General features: G+C 41.8%; 1 protein-coding gene across 1 annotated transcript in view; it reads left to right on the top strand.

Annotated features, from left to right (window-relative positions):
- Positions 1 to 4812: 4812 nt before the first annotated feature.
- LOC120909297 overlaps positions 4813 to 18298 on the top strand; it is a 33285-nt gene continuing 19799 nt past the window's right edge. The window contains exon 1 of the mRNA XM_040321044.1: positions 4813 to 4893. The gene's annotated coding sequence lies outside the window, so the exon portion shown is untranslated. The remainder of the gene's footprint in view (positions 4894 to 18298) is intronic.

Genomic DNA, 18298 nt, shown 5'->3' with positions numbered 1-18298 from the left:
AGTAATGAAAGGATCAAGAGAGGGTAATGGGAAAGGGCAACGCCACTTATTTAGACTATTCATAAAGCATTGTGCGTGGCTGTGTGGCACTCATATGGGGATAAAGTAATATAGTTACGTTTTTAGAAGGTCCGTATATGTATCCGAGTAACGGAATTCAAACGAGGGTGTCCATGTTTTATGGAACCTGTGTACTTTATCGGAGGCCTGGGCTAGAGTGTCTTCCATTTCACATATTTCTGAAATCTTTGCCAGCCACTGTGTGATGGTGGGTACTCATGTGGTTCTCCAATGGATTGGAATCAACATCTTAGCTGCATTTTTTTTTATAGCGCAGCACTGTCCATTGATTATTTGCACCTTAGAATTCTGGTATAGATTTTAACATCAGAGTTGAGTAGGGATAAGGTGCGAAAATTAGCAGGAATATTCGGGTACCTTGCCAGGTTTTGGGTGACAATGTGTGCCTTCAGCATCACTGAGGGAAAGGAAGCTGATGATGCACCTGCTTGGAACACGGTTTTAGATGGGGCTTTAGGAGTTGTTTGAAAGTTTTAAAGTGTTCATTGGTAAGCCCATCAGGGCCAGGCAATTTACTGTTAGGTAGGGAGTCAATGAGTTTTCTTATTTCAGTTATAGTGAATGGATTGGATTGGATTGGATTGGAATAAATACTTATAGAGCGCCGAATGTGAGTTGTGAAACTCGCGTCTAAGCGGATATATCCAATCCATAAGTGGTGAGTCAGTTAGGGAGGGAAACATTAATTGAGCCAGAAATTATTGGATATCACTCTCAGAGGGTTGAGGCATGGAAGCATAATCCTTGAAATTGTAAAGCTAGCCATAGCATCTGCCATGGCTTGTGGGTTCATAAGTTTCTATTTTGTAAAACGGTGGACTATATACAGGATTCTAGCTTTTGCTTTCTGAGCTTTAATTTGCCCTCTTTATTGTTGTTCAAGTGGAAATTGAGTTTATGATGAAGTAAATATTTTTCATGCTGTTCACACAACAACCCTCCATGCTTATTTCTCAATTTAGCTAATAATATGGCAGCCAAATTTGAACAAAAGGTCTTGTTTTGAAGGTCCAGAGCATGGATTTCTGAACAAAAAAGCAATAAGCTTAGCAATATGTTGTTTCTTAGCTCTAGAACAGTGGTGCCCAACCTTTTGAAGAGCGAGGGCCACTTCAGAGACATGGTAACCAGTTGTGGGCCACAATAAGCGGAGCGGGTGGATGGCAGCCCACTCTACTCTATTTTTTAGCAGATCGGATTGGTGGTAGGCATTTGTAAACAGACACAAGTCCATTTATATCTGCCACTCCTTAGAGGTGAATGGTGGGTTCGATTGGGTCAACCTGACTGTGTGAAAGAGGCCTAATGCCCCGTACACACGATTGGAATTTCTGTTGGGATAAACTCAGATGGATGCATACACACTGTCACACCAAATTCCGACCGTCCAAAATGCGGTGACATACAACATTACGACAAGCCGAGAAAAAAACGAAGTTCAATGCTTCCCAGCAAACAGCAACCTTTGGTGACCAAATAGTCCATAAAGTTCTGGACCCTCCAAAGAAAGTGCAGATGTTTTGGAAGATGGCTTGAATATAGATGTGGACCTCAACTGTTTCATCAGCAACCATTAAAAAGATTCATATTAGTATAGGATCAAGGCAATCTTTTTCCCTAGTATAAAACTTTAGGGCCTTTTCTAATTTAGTTCTTATTTTAGTTCACTTTTATTTTTACTGTATACCTTTGAATGATTCAGAGTGTTACTTCACTCTAGAACTGATATATCACCCCACTGATGGTTATTACTTCTTCTATTGACTTTTTATTGACTTTTGAATATCTATGCAGTGATGTACAGTATGAACAGTACATTGCAAGTAGTAGCCACTGCATACCATCTGTGGGGGACGGTCTAGGTCCATAAGCCAGACGGTAAAGATGATCACTGTTAGGAAAATCATTAACATTATCTACTGTGAAATAAGTTATGTACAATTGTTGTGGACAAATATTAGAGGTTGTACAATAACTAGATTTATGATGGATGTTATTATTATTTTATTTTATATATAGTGTTTAAATGTTTTCGGCTAATATAAGTGTCTGCTCACACAGTAATAGGGCGACAGCCTTATACATATTATCACCGACACACATATATATTCACATATAGAAAACAGTTTTTATAAAATCATAATAATTTTTTAATAACATGTGTTTTTTAAAAAACAGATTTTTTTAAAAAGAGATGCTATTTTTGGATACTAAACATGGTCCCTTAACTTGCCTTTCCAGGACCAGTGACAATCCGAGAGGAGTAACTGAGCCTGAGGGGTTAATAAGGAAGGATACACGGCTCCTTAATCAGATACGAATGACAGGAGTGGGAGTATCCATTCGCTGATAAGACACAGCAGCCGACATAAGCGGAAGCTAAAACGAGGGCTGGTTTGTGTCTTTGGAATGCACGAGCAGCAGAGTGGGTGGATCCCTACTGAGGCTGACGACGTACGTCCAACCAGCGCAGCAGAGGGGCGGGAGCTCTTCACTCCGTTCTCTCCGACCACGTGACCGCCGCGTGCCAATCAGCTACGAGCGGCACACGCAACGTCAAACAGACTCAGACGAACGGTACCCAGCTGATAGGGAGGTTCCCCACAGACCTGTCAGCGAGTGACCAATGAGGCTGGGAGAGGGGAGGTAACTGAAGGAGAGTTCCCCAGTATAAATTAGACATACCAACACGTGTAGTCACGCCCTCTGAAGACGTGGACCTATCACGAAACGCGTCAGGGCGTGACTACACGACGATTCAGCTTGTGAGGTGGCTTTGCTTCTACCCGGGACTTACAAAAGGAAATTTGAGCCTAAACATTGGAGCCATATTTCTGAGTGAGCAGAGGCAGCAGCCTCCATGACAAGCTTATTTTATCTTTTTATTGTGTAAGCATGAGCGGGTAGCATGGGCTTTTTTGTTTAAATAAAAAGGATTTTACACCATGCAAAGTTTCTTTTGCCTCCCTGCATGTCTGCCAAGCTACACTGATTAGAGCAAACGGATCATTATCACCATACACCAGAGGAGGAGAGCCGATGCGTGATTGCTACAAGTGGATATATCCAATGCTTTAAAGTACTACATTTTGGTGAGTACAAAATCTTAAGGGGGATATCACAGAGAGACTCTATCAGCATCCAAGCAGATTAGTGCCTACACTTTGAGATCACTTCTAACAAGAGTATTGATATCTGAGGAATTGCATGGACTATTATCAATGGAACCATAAGGAGTGGGAATCCTTGCTATATATCTACTAGGGGTATCCACCGTGGTGTATATATAGTCCTAAAGACAATTACTCAATTAACATTTGCAGTATATGGGTGTTAGACTCATAAGCCAATTTATAGGCTCATTCCAGCGCTGTTAGTGTCTTGTTAATATCATTTAATAATACATTGTTTATTAGTACCATTTTATTATAATAGCTGCTTTTTTACTGCGTAAAACAATCTTTCATTCATTTTTCCATTGAGCGCTAGGATCAGAATAATCCGTCGACTATTTCTGATATTTTTTCAATGCTTCCCAGCATGCGTTCACTTGATTCTGAGCATGCGTGTTTTTTTTTTCTCCATCGGAAAAAAAGAGAACATGTTCTCTTTCTAAGTCCGTCGGAATTTCCGATGGGGCACACACACGGTCAGAATATCCGATTGAAAAAATTCCGTCTGACTTTTTCCATCGGAAATTCCGATTGTGTGTACAAGGCATAAGGCTGCTTTCACTCTGATGCCTCAAGTGACACGAATGCAGCACAGTTCACCTGTGACTTTCCTGCAGGTTAGCTGCACTTTGTCATAGACTTCAATTAAATCCTGTAGGTGTGGTGCACTTTCAGAAAGCACACCAAACTCGCAGGTAATAGAGGTGTATGGCTCAGTGCAGGTAAACTGCTCTTCACCTGCGGATCAGTTTAAAAGCAGCCTAGTAATCACTGCAGAACAGATATGCCCATATATACACTGTGATTTTAGTAATAAACTTACCTTTAATAACAGTATTCTATTCCATTCCAGAGCAGGAGGTAGCAGGCCACATCAGAGGGCTCCGCGGGCCACATGTGGCCCCCAGGCCACTGGTTGGACACCCCTGTTCTAGAACTAAGTTGGAACAGTATGCCTGGTATGTACGCCATATGGATGTTCCATAAAGTAAATCAAGAAGGCAGTAATTTTGGAAAAAATTGCGGATATGCTGGGGGAGCAACACCTAAGAGCAGGGCCTTTGTAAGACAGGGTTGTTACATCGCCACAGATACACAGGAGCCCCTTTCCTCCACTGTCATAGCAGTGTGGTCTGACCATATAATATCATGTATGTGTGAAATAGAAAAATAGCAAAATTCAACATTTTATTTTCCAGGGTCTATGCTAGAAAATTACTTAGAACCCCAAAACATTTTATATTTTCTAAAAGCAAACAAAAGCAGATTTTAACATGTATGTTGTATATGAAAAAAAAAAATGTCAAAGTTTCCCTGGACAGCAGGCAGTTAATGTAATCAGAATTTTGTTCATATGACGTTTGCACCTTTTTATTGTAGAAAGTACAGTGCCTTTTAAATATTATTCAAAAATCTAAATCAAAAATGTACTAGCTGGGAAATCCCAACAAAAGAGGAACTAAAAGATTTTGGCTAAGAAGTTCAGATTTCTGACACCTGAGGAAATATTGGTGGTTTTCTTACTTCCGTTGCAATCTCTATATATTTTATTCAAGACAGACAAGGCACCAACACAAGTCCATCTAAGTCACCATATGTTTCCTGAAAGAACATAGAGACAACCGAGACTCTTTCAAACGTGAGTATATCTATTATAGAATTTAAGAGTGTTACCAGATATACAGAACATGTTTTAGGGAGCCTATTACAATTCTGAAAGAAAACAAGTAATTGATGTGAGTTATAGGACTTAACTTAACTTGTCTCATTCACTTAAAGGGGTTGTAAAGGAAAAATAAAAATGGCCTAAAATTAATGTCTGCAAGGTAGACAGACAGAATAGTGTAATGATTCTGTTAAAAAACAAGTAAATACCTATTAAATTCCTTCATCTATATCACCTCCGGCATTCTAGTTTGTTCTCTCATTCACTTCCTGGTTTTCGGCACTCGTTCATGTAAGAACTACATTTCCCAGTATGAATTGCGGCACGCCCAGTAATTCACACCTCCTTGAAGTCTCTAACACGTAGAGAGCGTCCTGCCGCACAGATGTAGTTCCCAGGAGGGAGGGGGCGAGCACGTTACTGACCACCGCAGTAAAGCCTCCCATCACGGTGGTCAGTAAAATCAGACAAGCAGAAAGTGAACAGAACAGAGAAGAAATAGAGCAACTTCTGAGCAAAAACTAATGCCGCATACACACCATCACTTTATGTGATGAAAAAAAACGACACTTTCTGTGAAGTAAAAAATGACGTTTTTGAAACTTCAATTTTCAAAGACGAAGTTGCCTACACACCATCGTTTTTCTCACAATGTTCTTGCAAAGTGAGGTTACGTTCCACCACGTTTTACCATTGAAGCTTGCTTTATAAGTAGCTTCTGGGCATGCGTGGATGAAAAAACGTCTTACAAAACGACGTTTTTTGCTACACACGGTCAATTTCTGTGAAGTAAAAAGTGCACTTTTGAAAAACTACACATAAAATTGAAGCATGCTTCAATTTTTTTTGGTCGTTTTTTACAAGACATAAAACGACGTTTTCCCCCACACACAGTCAATTAAAGTGACGTTTTTAAAAACGTCATTTTTTTTCATCACATAAAGTGATGGTGTGTACGCGGCATAACAATGAGGAAGTGAAAAGAGAAATGTCTGCAGGTAAAGGATGCTTATTATGAAAAAAAAAATCCTTTACAACCCCTTTAAGCATTTATTTAATGCAACTGCATGTGTTTTACATCATAGCAAAACAAAAATGATGGTGGTGGTATCTTTTGGTGCAGAAAGGGTTGAGCTTTATGCCGCGTACACACGATCATTTTTCGGCATGAAAAAAACAAAGTTTTAAAAAAAAAAAATTTTAAATGGTGTGTGGGCTTCACATAATTTTTCGGGTTCTGAAAACGACAATTTTTTTTTCCGAACATGCTGCATTTTTTAACAACGTTTTAAATTATGTCGTTTTTCGGGTTGTAAAAAATGATAGTGTGTGGACTAAAACAACGTTAAAAACCTGTGCATGCTCAGAAGCAAGTTATGAGACGGGAGCGCTCGTTCTGGTAAAGCTACCATTCGTAATGGAGTAAGTACATTCATCACGCTGTAACAGACAAAAAAGCGCAAATCGTCTTTTAATAACAGGAAATCAGCTAAAGCGGCCCCAACGGTGGCGTCATCCGCATGGAACTTCTCCTTTATAGTGTCGTCGTACGTGTTGTACGTCACCGCGCTTTGCTAGAGCATTTTTTTTAAAACGATGGTGTGTGGGCAACGTCGTTTTAATGATGAAGTTGGAAAAAAATATGTTTTTTCTACATGCCAAAAAATGATCGTGTGTACGCGGCATTATAGTCACTTATTAGGAACAGCTGAAAAAAGTCATAATGTATGTCCATTGAGCTCAACCAATAGACACAATTAAATGAAAGCCTGTATCCACAAAACCTTAAACATGCAACTGATTAAAGGGGAGGCAAAAAACCAATATCAAGCATTTTTGCTTGAACAAAGAAAAAAAATCTGATCCCCGAAGGCAATTCAGTTCTACCCAAGTCAACAATCTGCAGTGTTATTATTTGGGAATATTGATCTTTGTGATGTAGGAATGCTGAACCTTATGGAGGTGGTTTGGTGTCCTAGAGGCTGCTCGCCAGAAACTGTGGTCTTGCTTGACTCCAAAGGAGTTCGCTAAAGGTTTAAAAAAAAAAAGAAAAAGGAAAAACAAAACTCCTTTTAGGGAACAAAACAGCACAAAACACTTCTTCTTTTTTGTGTGCTTTTTATTTGTGTTTTTGCCTTAATAACAACACATTTAGTATTGTATTAAATTATTTTCCTTGTTTATTTCTTTGTTTTTTTATTTTATATATATATATATATATATATATATATATATATATATATATATATATATATATATATATATATATATATATATATATATATTTTTTTTTTGCCTTAAAAATCTATGTATTTAAAAACTTGTTTTTAACACATTTTAAGGATTTTTGTATTTTATCTATTGTCTAGTTTTTAGCCCTAATAAAATGGGAGTGCTGATCCCCTGAAACACATTGGTTGTTGCAAAAAAAATATATATTTTAAAGTACTATACAAGAAGGTGTGACACTCCCATTCTTTAAAAACGTTAGAAATATTGATATCCAGTTAAATTCTTTACATTTAGATACATGTCCAGTGTGTTTCTTTTTCAAACCCTCTACACAACTGTCAAGAAGAAGGTTCAACCTCTTTTCCCCCAGTTACATAGAAGGCATTAACAATGACCTTCAAGTGAACAACTTTGCACCAAATTTACTATATGGAACACTTAGGCCTCGTACACACGATAGGTTAACCAGAGGACAACGGTCTGATGGAGCGTTTTCATTGGTCCAAACCAATCATGTGTAGGCCCCATAGGTTATTTAAACATAGGTTAAAAAAAAAAGCCAACTTGCTTTAAATTTAACCGATGGATTCCTAACTGATGGGAAAAAAACGATCATAAGTAGGCACGTCCATCGGTTAAAAATCCACGCATGCTCAGAATCAAGTTGACGCATGCTTGGAAGCATTGAACTTCGTTTTTTTCAGCACGTCGTTGTGTTTTACGTCACTGCGTTCTGACACGATCGTTTTTTTAACTGATGGTGTGTACGCACGACGGACCATCAGTCAGCTTCATAGGTTAACCTATGACAACGGTTCTTCAGACCGTTGTCCTCTGGTTAACCTATCGTGTGTACGAGGCCTTATGTATTTGTACAAGGTGATCAAATTCCCCTAAATGCCTTCTTCTTCATCTTTCACCCAGAGCTGTAAGCAGGTCATACATCTTAAGAAATTCGGCCAGTTTAGCAGGGACATGTGTACAACCAACCTTTTGGAAAATGTTCTCCTCACTATAGCTGGCGGTGCCGATCAGTTTATTCTGATGGCAGGGATATCTCTCCGATGTCAGAATACAATAGCTCAGTGGAAGGGCTTCCCTTCTCTACATCAAGTGTGTGTGTAGGAGGGAATCAAGTAATTTTCTTTTTTTCCAACCCACTGAATGAAAAGAAAATGACTCATGTATGGCCAAGCCTTATGCTGCATACACACGATCGTTTTTCATGATGTGAAAAATGATTTTTTTTTTTAATGTCATTAAAAACGATTGTGTGTGGGCATTAAAAATTTAGAACATGCTGTAAATTTTCGCGTCATTTTTCATGTTGTCGTTTTTCACGTCGTAACAAATGGTTGTGTGTAGGCTTGAACGACGTGAAAAAAACGCGCATGCTCAGAAGCAAGATATGAGACAAGAGCGCTCGTTCTGGTAAAACTAGCGTTCGTAATGGAGATAGCACATTCATCACGCTGTAACAGACTGAAAAGCACAAATCGTCTCTCACCGAACTTTTACTAACACAAAATCAGCAAAAGCAGCCCCAAGGGTGGCGCCATCCAAATGGTACTTCCCCTTTATAGTGCCGTCGTACGTGTTGTTCGTCACTGCGCTTTGCTCAAGCATTTTTTTTTCACGATCATGTGTAGGCAAGGCAGGCTTATCAAGAATCGGGTTGAAAAAAATGTTGTTTTTTCTAGACCATTAAAAATGGTTGTGTGTTTGCGGCATTAGCATTTGGATTAGAGAGTTAGTAATATGAATACAAGGAGGATTAGAGGGAGAGTCATAGCGAGAATTAATATTAAGCTGGCAATACGCCAGTAGAATATATGTTAAAATTTTAGTTTTCAGAAAGTTTGTTTGACTTTATAATGGTTAGTAGGGTCAAATCTGCATTCGGAGAAACTTGTATATATTGTTATGAAGCTATTTTTTTGCCTCTGCGATTCCATTTAAACAGTAAGTTTGCATATTTACTTTGGCAAGAAAAGAATGCTCTGACAAATTATTTTTCAAAATTTTCCTAAAAATATTGGAACAGAAATCTAACCATATACTGTATGGCCAGTTTCAGGATTAGTGGAAAAGTTACAGGAAGGGTTAAAGTTAGGATATTTTTAAAAATGTTTTTTTTTTTTTCTTTTTTTTTACTTCCGCCTCAGAGAACTATCAGGATACTTAATCAATTTGCGTTCAATTCGCAGTCTCCTTAGTTCGCATCATGGTTGGAAATTTTTTTTTTTTTTTTTTTTTTTGTTATTGCAAAAGTGCTCTTTAAATATATGTCAATAAATATACAAAAGAAGAGAAAGGAAAAAATACTTAAATACATAAATAGATACATTAGTTTCCCCTAGCCGAACAAACCCTCATCCCACCCTCAAACCACCCCCAACCCTTATCCCCACCCTCCCACCCTCCCCTATCTCCGGAATTCTGTCTCCTATTGAATCACTCTTTGCCCGTTAACCTTCCTACACTATATCATCCTATCTATATACCTTGGTGCAAGTTTAAAATTAGCCCAATCCTGCCATTTTCGTTTAAATCCGCCTTCTCCTTCCTCTCCCATGTACCTGAGCTGTTCAGCATAATATATATCATTAATTCTGCAAAACCAGCTCTTCTCTGTCGGGCTCATAGGGTCCTTCCATTGTTTGGGGATCAGACTCTTTGCTGCATCTAGTACGTGGGGAAGTAAGGTTCTCATGTACTGTTTAGTTGACATTTCTGTCCCATGAAACAAACAGACCCATGGATCAGGAGGTATTTTAATTCCGGTTATCTCCTCAATTACCAATAATACGTTATTCCAGTATGTTTTAATTTTTGGGCAGGTCCACCATATATGTGACATAGTGCCCACTTCAAGACAGCCCCTCCAACAATATTTGGAGGTGTCGTCTTGATAACGGTGTGCTATGGCCGGGGTTATATACCATCGTGCTAAACACTTAAAGTTCATTTCGATCAATGCACAATTAAATGAAGTCGTATGCGTCTTTTTTAATATTTTCCTGACCTCTGTCTCGGTTTTACCCGTTCCCAATTCCTCTTCCCATTTATTAATATAAGGAGGGAAACCGGGATCTTTCAATCCCATCAATATTTTATAAATTGAGGAGATCGCGCCCCTTCCATTTGGTGCTAAACACAAACGCTCCAAAGGGAGCAAGTATCTATCTGACCTCAGGGGGGAGGGGAAGGAATCTACAAAATGCGTCAGCTGCAAGTATCGCCACCTGTTCAACTCAAACAATTCTTTTTTTTTACTTAGTTCCTGGTAGGTAAGAATTTTGCCGTCTTTTAATATGTCTTTTAATTGTGCATCTGGTTTTTTAATCCAGTTACCAAACAGGTCCATTTTCCCTGGTACAAAAAAATTTGTGTCAAATAAAGGGATTAGTGGGGAGTTATAGCCCCATCTATGTTTTTTTTTTTTTAATTCGTTTTTATTTGAAAATTTTTCATCAAACATATACTTGGTACCAAGGGAACAGAGATACATACATAATACGGCATCAAGGGAACGGCGCCACCAGTGCGACCGCACCCAGATTGTCCACTATACTCCTGTACAATACAACAAATATCCATTATATGCATCCAAGGATACCACTATGAACACTTAAAATAAATTGTTAGAACCTTCAATGTATCAGTCCTCTATTGAGATGAGATAGGAGCGATAAAAACGAAGGTACCGAAAATAGGAAATAAGACAAGAGAAGAAGAAAGAAAAGATGGGAAATATAGGAGGAGAAAAGAAGAGAAGGGAAGGGAAGGGAGGGAAGGCTGAGGTGTGGAGGAGTAGGTTAGTAATAAGAAGAAAGTCTGATTCCGCTTTTACGGGAGTTAAATCGAATACATAAGAGAGAATTTCAGTCTTTGGCCATATACCATGTGGTCCATATCTTCCACAGGGCATCAAATGTACATCCCACCCCTCTCCTTCTGGCCAAAAAAGACTCGAAAACATAATGCGTCTGTGTCATAAGGAGAACCTCTGACGCGTTTGGGGCCCTGTCAGCCTTCCACTGCTGTGCGAGCAGTGATCTAGCTGCCAAGAGGATATGGGTCACCACCGCCCTGCAATCCACAGGGAAGATTTCTATCCCCACATGTAGGATCCCCAAGCTAGGACTAGGCCGGGTTAGAATACCAGTGATCCTGGATATGTATTGGAAAATCGAGTGCCAAAAACTAGTTAAGTGTCTGCAGGACCACAACATATGGAACAGATTACCTATCCCACCACAATTTCTCCAGCATAGTGGGGAACTTTGATTCCCAAATTTAGAAATTCTATAGGGGGTGAGGTACCACCGAAGTGCTATTTTCTGGGATAACTCCCAGTGGTTGATGCATCTGGAGGAGGAATAGATTGAGCTGAACGCTTTAGTCCATTGAGCTTCCGTGATTGTTATTCCTAAGTCGGACTCCCACTTCCTGAAGGGTTGGGACTTAACAAAGCGCAACTTGCTTTGGAAAAGGTTGTAGAAAAATGAAATACCTTTACGGGGTGTTGGGGAGGTATGATAAAACTTCCACACCTCCCTAGCCATGAATATCCGATAGGGTCCAATTGAGTTCAGGAAGTGGGAGATGCGAACATAGGCATAGTGATCTGGGGGGCCTAAACTAAACTTTTCCTCTAGGGATTTGAAGGAGAGAAGAGCGTCGCCCAGGAACAAGTCCTGAACCACATTTATCCCCCCCGCCCTCCAGCTGGATAGGGGGAGGTCCGGAATTACCAGAGAGAGTGTCTCCAACGGGATGGGGACTTCTATTAACTCAGAAGTGGGAAACTGAACCTCCCTCAGAGCCCTCCAGGCCACCAAGGAGGCCCGGAGAGTAATCGGGAGGTCCAGCAGACTAAATGGTCTCCAAACATCCGCAAGGAGGAGGAGATCGAGGCTGGCGGACGGACCCAGGGCCCGTTCGATGGACCCCCAGACTGAATCTTCCTGGGGGGTCATCCAAGTCGTAAGTTGCGTCAAAATGGACGCTCTGTAATAGTCCCTAATGTCTACCAGACCCATACCTCTGGCTCTCCTATGCTTAGTCAGTAGGGGCTTAGAGCATCTGGGACGTCTGGATCGCCAAATGAATCTGGAGAGGAGTGTGTTCAAGGCTTTAAGATATGGGGCTGGTAGAGGGACGGGGAGAGTCCTAAACACGTAGAGTATCTGCGGAAGAAGTAGCATTTTAAATGCCGACAGTCTTCCAGACCAGGACATTTCTACATTAGCAAGTCTGCAAACTTCTTTAGTTAATTTGTCAATTAGGGGTGGGTAGTTGGCACCGGCCAAGTCAGCCGGGTCAGGGGTCAGCTTTAGGCCTAGATAGGAGATATGGGATTTTGCCCAGGAGTAGGGGAAAGTTAATTGAAGTCTTAATTGTAAAGGGGAGGGGATTCCCAGTCCAAGGATAACTGACTTGGTGAAATTGACTTTATAGAATGAGATCTCACTAAACACTTGTAGGGTATCATGAGCATGGCGTAGGGACACTAGGGGGGAAGTTAAAAAAAGGATGATGTCATCCGCAAACAGGTTAATAACGTGTGACCTATGGCGTATCTGAAATCCTTCGATACCTGGGTGGGACCTGATTCTTTCCGCCAATGGCTCCATCAGAAGATTGAAGATCGAGGGGGACAGAGGGCAGCCCTGGCGGGTGCCATTTGATATTGAAAAGGTGTCTGATAGTAGATTGGAGGTATACACCTGGGCGCACGGGGAGGAGTAAAGAGCGAGCACGGCCGAGAGTATCGGCCCCGAGAACCCAAATTTCCCCAGGGTGTTTTTCATATATCCCCAATGTATCCTGTCGAACGCCTTCTCCGCATCCAAAGAGAGTAGCAGAGAAGGCGTCCGACAGGATCTAGCATGCTGCATAACCCCCAGCACCCTCCTTGTAGCATCCGACGCCTGTCTTCCTGGAGTGAAGCCAGATTGGTCAGACTTAACAAGAAAGGGAAGGACAGATAAAATTCTACGAGCCACTATCTTTGCATATAATTTTACATCGGAATTTAATAAGGAGATTGGCCTGAAGTTGGCAGGGGTGGTGGGATCTTTACCCGGTTTTGGGATAGTAACCACATACGCCTTGAGCATCTCAGGAGGGAAGGAGGCAGAGGACACCGCTTGGGCATATAAGGTCTGTAAAGCTGGAACCAGATCGTCTTGGAACGTTCTATAATAGTCGTTCGGAAGACCGTCAGGTCCCGGGGATTTACCTAGAGGGAGTGAGTTAATAGACTTTCGAATTTCAAGCTCTGAGATAGGGGCATTTAGGGATTCTAGTTGTGATTGAGAAAGGGATGGGAGGTTAACACTGGCTAGAAATGCCTGGATCTTATCATCGGAGGGTTGTGGAGTGTCAGGGTCATCTCTAAGATTGTACAGGGATGAATAGTAGTCGGCGAAGGAGTTCGCTATGTCTTTAGGGTTAATAATTTTATGCTTGTTAGTCGGATGGATCAGAAAGGGGATCTTAGCTTTAGTTCGGGCTGCTTGGAGCCTTTGGGCTAAAAATTTTCCTGCACGATTACCCGACGAGTAGTGGTTCAATTTCAGCCGTTGTACATGTTTATCATACTGCTCAATGAGAAGGGACCTGAGCTCTGCCCGACACTGTGAAAGAGTCTTTCCTAGTGCCGTATTCGTGTTAGATTTGTTTTGGGCTTCAAGCTTTTTGATGTCATCCAAAAGCTGATTCATTTTTAGTGTCCTCTGCCTCTTCTCCCTCGCACAGATCTGAAGAATCACCCCTCTAACCACCGCCTTATGGGCACACCACAAAGTAGTTGTGTTAGAAACAGACCCCACATTATTTGCAAAGAATTCCGACAGACATTTAGCAATCGTGGCAGCATGAGTAGGCATTTGAAACACTCTTGAATTAGCCCTCCAAATATATGCAGTACTGGGAGTGTGCCCCTCCGCCACCGTTATAGAGACTGGGGCGTGGTCAGACCATGTTATGTTGTGGATGGCGGAGGAGGACACTGCCTGCAGAAGCATCTTATCGACTAGTATGAGGTCAATTCTAGAATAGGAATTGTGCCTGGCTGAGTGGAAAGAATAGTCCCGTTCTGTCGGATGGTGGCACCTCCAGACATCAAAGACGTCCTCCGAGTGCAACAGTTGCTGGAGTTGGGGAGGGGATCTCCCTAAGGTAGAGGAGGAGTCCAGGGCATAGTCAACTGTCAGGTTGTGGTCCCCTCTTTTCACCGAGGCAATTTTAGCATAGGTCCTTTTCAAAAATCGGAGTTGATGGGAGTTAGGTGCGTAAACATTCGCAATAGTAAAGGGTTTGTTGTTTATTTCACCCACCACAACCAGATATCTCCCCTCAGGATCTGTAAGAACTTGCTGTAAGCTGAAAGTCACCGAGTCCTTTATGGCTACCAAAACACCCTTGTTCTTAGCTGGGGTTGAGGCCAGGAAAATGTGCGGGAAACGTTTGTGTGAGAAACGGGGCGGGTTGACAGTGGAGAAATGGGTCTCCTGCAGACAGAGGACATCAGCCTGGAGGGCCAGAGCCTCTCTCCAGACCGAGGCCCGTTTGGCGGGGTGGTTGAGCCCATTCACATTAAAGGAGACAATCTTGATCGCCATTTAGGGCTAGAAAACGAAATTGGAAATAGTACCTTGGTTTCATCTGTGGAGAGCAGTTCTTCTTGCGGTGTAGCCAGCTTCCAATGGAGAGTAGAGACAGCCTTCCCAGGACTGCGGGGAGCGTAGGGAAAACAGACAGATCTTTCCGGTGTAGAACAGGGTCCATCGACCAGAAGGAAGGAAAATAAAACAAAAAAGACAAAGTCAAAGCAAAAATAAGCAACATGGAGTTCTCTAAAAAAGCTTGAAAAAGCAAGAACCAGAGGGCAGAACATCTACCCATAATCAAGGGGGATCAAAGGGAACGAATCCAACTGAATACTCCGGATGGAGTGGGAACCTTAAAGTGAGTAATGAGCCACTTCATTCTGCAGAGGGAAGGGATCACGCAGTACGCTTCTTGCCGCTTTTCTTTCTGGACACTGTTTGCCATTGGTAGCGCTGATCAATTTTGGCAGGTGGCATGGGACCTGTAGGTGCCTGAGCTGGGAGGATATCTAGGGACCGGAGCAATGCAAGACCCTCCTCCAGACTTGCGATGGTTGTATCTTTCCCATCAAGGGTGACAGTAAGCTTCACTGGAAAACCCCATCTGTAGGGAACGTTGTGATTACGCAGGGCTTTGGTAATCGTCACCAATGACCGTCGCTTCTGCATAGTGAATTGCGATAAGTCTGCAAACAGCTGGAGCCCCGCAAACTGTTCCGGAAGTTGTTGAACTTTCCTGAATGAGATCATTAACTGCTCTTTAACTTGGTAAAAATGTATTCTCATCAGGACGTCTCGGGGTACATTTTCAGGCAAAAAACCTGGTTTGGGCAGCCTGTGAATTCTGTCAATCTGTAGCTCCGACTCAGAGACATCAGGGAGGATCTGCTGGAGCAGGTCTTTGGCAAATTTCTGTAGTTGGGTGGGGAGCACTGTTTCAGGAACCCCCCTTAGCTTGACATTGTTGCGCCTTGACCTGTCCTCGAGGTCAGCGACCTTTGCCCTCAGCCAGGCTATTTCAGTATCATGTTCAGAGTGGGCATCAATCAATGAGTTATGGGATGAGGCAAACTCTCCCATTTTTTCTTCCACATGGGTGATTCTTTCCCCCAGCTCACCTACATCTGCTTTAAAGTTTCTCATACACTGGAGCATGTCAGCATGCATGGAGCTCCTGAGGGAGACAAGCATGTCTTTTAGAGTTGTATCAGACACTGCCTTCCCTGAAGTGGGGAAGGCAGTGAAGGGGTCAATCAGCTCCCTCGTGTCCTCCAGGGCCTCAGCCCCCCCGCTCACCTGACTGCAGTTCGCCTCCAGGCGAGGTTTGGATTTGGCAGGGCTCCTATCCACCGGGGTCGATCCTCCTGGGGACTGATGTGTGGTGCCTGGATGCATCTCCTGGCTCGAGGCTGATGATCGGGAGCTGCAGGGAGAGGTAGGAGATGCGTTCCTCAGTCCGGCGCCGGCGCCATCTTGTTTCAGGCCGCGGCCTTTTGGAGGATAAAACTCCTCTAATTTCCGGGGCTGGAACCCCTCTTTTCTTTTGCGGGTCATGCCTCCCGTGTCTCCGGACCCCCCGGCGAGAATGGGGCAAGTGATGGGCGGAAAAACCGCCGCTGTAGCTAAGTTGCAGGTTCCCTTGGACGGAGTTCACACGTCCATACAGCCGCGCGGTAGCCACGCCCCCCCCATCTATGTTTTTTATGTGCCCTATCCCATATAGACATGGATGCCAATGTGATTTTGTGCATGTGCGGATTTGTTTGTCTAAAATGTGGCGGTATCCAAATCTCTTTTCCTAACAGTGACTTATTTGAACAACTTTCTATTCTCACCCACCTTTTCTCGTTGTTATCTCTGACCCAATCAACCACCCGTGCCATGTGAATGGCCATATAATATGTGTAAATATCAGGTACCCCCAAACCACCATGTTCCTTATCTCTAATTAACACCTCCATACTTATGCGCATTTTTTTGTTCCGCCATATAAACCTATTTAATAACTGTTTTAGTATTTTAAAGTAAGCACCCGGTAGTGCGATTGGTAACATTTGAATTATATATAATATCTTAGGGAGAGTAAACATTTTAAAACAATTTATTCTCCCTAGTAGGGATCTTTGTCTCGATGCAATTCTCTTTAAATCTTTTTTAATATCATTTAATAATGGTATATAATTCTGTAGGTAGATTAGGTCAGGGGATGATGTAATATTAACTCCCAAATATTTTATCTCGGTATCTTTCCAAATAAATGGAAACTCTTGCTTATATCTCCGTACGTCCTGTGCATTCACGCTAATATTGAGGATTTCTGATTTTAGGGGGTTGATTTTAAAATTAGATACATCTCCATACAATTTAAGGGTTTTTAATAGATTCGGGAGGGTTATAGTTGGATTCGTTATAAATAATAAGATATCGTCAGCGAACGCTGCGAGTTTATGTTCCCCATCATTTGTTTGAATCCCCCTGATGTCGGGGTTATTTCTAATCCCGGCCAGCAATGGTTCCAAAGATAAAATAAATAAAAGGGGGGACAGCGGGCACCCCTGTCTAGTCCCATTGAACATCTCAAATGTCCCTGACAATGTCCCATTCACCTTAACTCTTGCCGTTGGGTGTTTATACAGAGCGCTTATCCACCCCATCATTTTTGGACCGATCCCGATAAACTCCAATGTGTTCAATAGAAATCCCCAGTCTACCCTGTCGAAAGCCTTTTCGGCGTCTATAGACAGGAGTAGACCTGGGGATTTACTATCTTTTATTATCTGTGTCAACAGAAGTGTTCTGATGCTATTGTCCCTGCCTTCCCTCCCGGGGACAAAGCCTACTTGATCAGTATGTACTAAATCTTTCATGATTATTTTCATTCTCCCTGCTAAGATTTTGGCGAACAATTTTACGTCTGCATTTAATAGCGAGATGGGTCTAAAACTAGAACATAAGGAGGGATCTTTACCTATCTTAGGGATTATTGTAATTGCAGCCTCTAATGCCTCTTGACGAATATCCCAGTTTAAACCAATACCGTTTATATAGGAGCACATCCTGGGGATCAGAATGTCACTGAACTTTTGGTAATATGCAGTTGTTAGCCCATCGGGGCCTGGGCTTTTCCCCTTTGGTGACTCCTTTAAATTATTACGAATTTCCATTTCCGTTATAGGTTCTTCTAAAAAACTAATTTTGTCATCTGGTATTTTATTTAAACATGTGTTACTTAAAAAAAAATTTATATTAACACTTCTCCTTTTTGTTTTTTCGGAGGAGTCCCCTTGCGATATCGAATACAACTTCCCGTAGTATTCTTGAAATACTCTTGCAATCTCTGATGTTGTATATACCTTACTCCCTTTGCCTGTTTGAATGCTTTCTATAAAATTACCCTTAAATTTGTTTTGAAACCCTTTTGCTAGGTATTTACCCGACAGGTCACCCCATTGATACTTCTCTTTCTTACGTCTGTAAGATGCCGCTCTATTTTCATATTCAATAAGATCTCTTAATTCCTCTCTTTT

This window comes from Rana temporaria, chromosome 8 (genome assembly GCF_905171775.1).
Source record: "Rana temporaria chromosome 8, aRanTem1.1, whole genome shotgun sequence".
Classification (NCBI taxonomy): Eukaryota; Metazoa; Chordata; class Amphibia; order Anura; family Ranidae; genus Rana; species Rana temporaria.
Note: the sequence above shows the minus strand (reverse complement) of the source record. Positions and strands in the feature narration are given on the sequence as shown.